Here is a 4,010-nt window from a genome sequence, read left to right as displayed (position 1 = left end):
TTTTTTTTTATTAAATGACAACTGTGTACATTAATGCAATCATGGGGTGCAGTGTGGTGTTTTCATGTATAATTTGAAATATTTTCATCAAACTGGTTAACATATAATCGCTTATTCTTCACAGAGATATATGTTTGAAGCTTTAATGATGTTAAGCAGGGACTAATCTGCAGGTGGCAGGTATAGGCCAGGAGGGCGGTTCCTAGGGGTGAAGAAGCTGGGGGCCAAACAGGGGAAGGGACTGTAGGAAAACATAGTTAATGAAAAATCAGGAATCTGAGGTTTTGAGGTTTACACACCTTGTTCTGTAAGAACCCCTGACAATCATTTGGAAATATCCCGTATACCACATAAGTCTACCTCAGGACCAAGACAATAAACAGAAACCACCTCAGAGTCCTCAATGTCTTTCTCCATTCTCGGAGACTGACCTGTTTCTTTTTCTGGAATGTATTTTCAACTTTGTATAGCTCCTTTTTTGTAATAAAAATTGTTTGTGTGTGGCTCAGCATCTGTAGCTCAGCCCCTAAGGTGCCAGCCACATACACCAGAGCTGGTAGGTTTCAACCCAGCCTGGGACTACCAAACAATGACAACTACAACCAAAAAATAGCCGAGTGTTGTGGCAGGCGCCTGTAGTTTCCAGCTACTTGGGAGGCTGAGGCAAGAGAATCACTTAAGCCCAGGAGTTTGAGGTTGCTGTGAGCTGTGATGACACAGTGCTCTACTGAGGGCTCACATAGCGAGATTCTGTCTCAAAAAAAAAAATTGTTTGTGTGGAATTGCTTCCTGTTTGTGGTCTCTCTGACCTATTGGTCCTGCTTATGATACTTCCAAGTGAGGAGCCAAAGAACCAGAACAACAATCTGCCAACAGGGTAGACCTGACAGAGAAAATAAAAAAGAGAAAATAAACCCAAATGTCACAAAAGAGAATTGGTTAGTAGTATTGAATGTCCCAACAATGACATAATATACTTCTGACACAGGAAAATGACTCCCAATGCTGGAAGCCATTTAAGTCCAAGTGGGTCCTTAGCTTTGCACAAGGAAGCATTCAGGTGCAAGCCAACAGTATAAAGTGAAAGTGAGATTTATTCAAAGACTATAAAAGTCTATTCCACAGACAAAGCAGAGTCTAGCTCTCCCTGCAGAAGAGAATGGGAACCCATGCTTCCTGTTCCCCCTCTATTTAAGCAAGGGCTTAATTATATTCTAAACAAGGGGAGGAATATTCATGAGCAGGATCAATGTTTTCCTTGAATTAAGGCCAGGACACCACCTCCCTTTGACCAAATATAGTCAAATAGGAAGTGTTGAGATGTCAAGTGAGATCGGAATAGATGTTCTTAGAAACTTTTATGTTAATGAAATGTATAATGAATCTGTACAGTCAAAAAGTGGTCAATTTCTCCATCATCTTGGTTCTAACTTGTTGAACTTGCCCTGCCTCCATTCTGTTTTGATTAGGGTAGCTTCAAACTTTGTTTTGAGACTTCCTGACAGGGTAATGCTGTAGTGATTAATGCCCAAAGCAATGCCTGCTGCAGTGTCCAAAGAAGTGCTCAAATCAGTACCTGCCAGTTTCCTGTCTCAGTTCCATTGAAAATATTGCTGAAGTGGGGCACAGAGGTTCATGCCTGTAATCCTAGCACTCTGGGAAGCTGAGGCAGGAAGATGCCTTGAGCCTACGAGTTGGAGGTTGCAGTTAGCTATTATGAGATATGATGGCAGCCATTGCACTCTTCTATGGTTGACAGAGAGAGACTCTCAAAAGAAAAAAATTGCTGAAATGCACCTATGCATATGCAAAGATGGTTACATTTTAAATAGAAATACCAGTTACTAAAATAAATTGGTATGATTGTCTTTAAAAATTATATATAGCATGGGCAGCGCCTGTGGCTCAAGGAGTAGGGCGCCTGCCCCACATGCCAAGGGTGGAGGTTTCAAACCCAGCCCAGCCAAAAACTGCAAAAAAAAAAAAATTATATATATCCCACACATATATACATAAATATATATTTAAAAGGATATTATGAGGGTTAAATGTTTGTTAGGGACAGAGTTGCGTCTCCCCAAAATTCATGCTGAAAGCCTAATGCCCATTGTGGCAGTATTTGGAGATAGGGCCTTTAAGAAGGTAAGTAAGGTTAAATGAAGCCTATTGATGGGGCAGTGATCCAGCTGGACTGGACTGGTGTTTTTATAAGAAGAGTAGGAGACGCCAGGAACACCAGCACAGAAAAAAAGCCATGTGAGGACCTCACTGGAAATTAACCCTGCCAGCACCTTGATTTTAAGACATCCAGCTTCTAGAACTGTGAGGAAATACATTTGTATTGTTTAAGCCACTCATTCTATGTGATTTCATTATGGAAGCCTGGGAAACTAATACAATGTTCATTTTCTTATTTTATGGTCTGTTTTTGCAATGTTTCATTTTTGTCTACTTTCTTACTTGCTTGTCTATATCCTAAAATGTGGATGTTTTAAATTTTGAAATAAAATAAATTTTATTTTGAAAAAGGTAATTTAATAATATTTTTTAAAATAGGAAATAGTAAAATGTTTATTAAAGAAATAAAAATGCAGTGGCTCACATCTGTAATCCTAATACTATGGGAAGCCAAGGCAGGTGGATCCTGTGAGGACAGGAATTCAAGACCAGCCTAAGCAAGAGTGAGACCCTGCCTCTACTAAAAATAGAAAAAACTAGCCAGGCATTGTGGTGGGTGCCTGTAGTCCCAGCTACTCAGGAGGCTGAGACAAGATTGGTTGAGCTCAGGAGGTTTTTTTTTTTTTTTTGAGACAGAGCCTCAAGCTCTGGGTAGAGTGCTGTAGCATCACAGCTCACAGCAACTTCCAACCCCTGGGCTCAAGCGAGTCTCCTGCCTCAACCTCCCAAGTAGCTGGGACCACAGGTGCTCACCACAGTGCCTGGCTATTTTTTGGTTGCAGCCATCAGTCGTTGTTTGGTGGGCCTGGGCTGGATTCGAACCCTCCACCTTAGGTGTATGTGGTTGGCGCCTTAGCCACTTGAGCCACAGGCACCGTGCCTGAGCTCAGGAGTTTGAGGTTGCTGTGAAGCCATGGCACTCAACTCAATGGTGACTGAGTGAGACTTTGTCTCAAAAAAAAAAAAAAAAAAAAAGAGAAAGAAAGAAAAGAAAAAGAAAGAAGAAAAGAAAAGAAAAATGTGCATTATAACATATCCAACTTTTGTTCCTACAGTGTTTTTCAGAAGACCCACACCTCCCTGCCTCTCCTAACTAGAATCCTTCTTTGCCTGCCAATATCTACCAATTTTATGTGTCCGTAATTAGAATCCAATCCCCAAACATATCTAATAACCCAACAGATATTCATTTTACTAAAAGCTGTGGATTACACCATATGGAACTGGCATTAATGGTTAAATATCATTAATAAATCAATCTTTAGCTCAGCGCCTGTAGCACAGTGGTTACAGCTCCAGCCATATACACGGAGGCTGGTGGTTCGAACCCAGCCTAAGCCAGCTAAGCAATAATGACAACTGCAACAGAAAAATAGCCAGGCACTGTGGTAGGCACCCGTAGTCCCAGCTATTTGGGGGCTGAAGAAAGATAATCGCTTAAGCCCAAGAGTTTGAGGTTGCTGTGAGCTGTGATACCACAGCACTCTACTGAGAGTGACATAATGAAACTGTCTCAAAAATAAATAAATAAAAATCAATCTTAATGCTTGCTCAGAATGTTAATTCTACTTCCTCGTCACTGCAGTAGAAAACTTTGACCATGAATATTTACCAGTGTTTATTTACCACTACATAAACTGTGTATCATCAGAAATTTACTGTCTTTGCAAATTAATTCACAGTATCTTGGTACATTTCACTTAGGAACATTTTGGCTCGGCGCCTATAGCTCAACTGGCTAAGGCGCCAGCCACGTACACCTAAGGTAGCAGGTTCGAATCCCCAGCCCGGACCCGCCAAACAACAACGACGGCTGCAACCAAAAAATAGCC

Source organism: Otolemur garnettii, unplaced genomic scaffold (genome assembly GCF_000181295.1).
Source record: "Otolemur garnettii isolate 467f Iridium unplaced genomic scaffold, OtoGar3 scaffold00020, whole genome shotgun sequence".
Lineage (NCBI taxonomy): Eukaryota > Metazoa > Chordata > Mammalia > Primates > Galagidae > Otolemur > Otolemur garnettii.
This window is presented reverse-complemented; position numbering follows the sequence as displayed.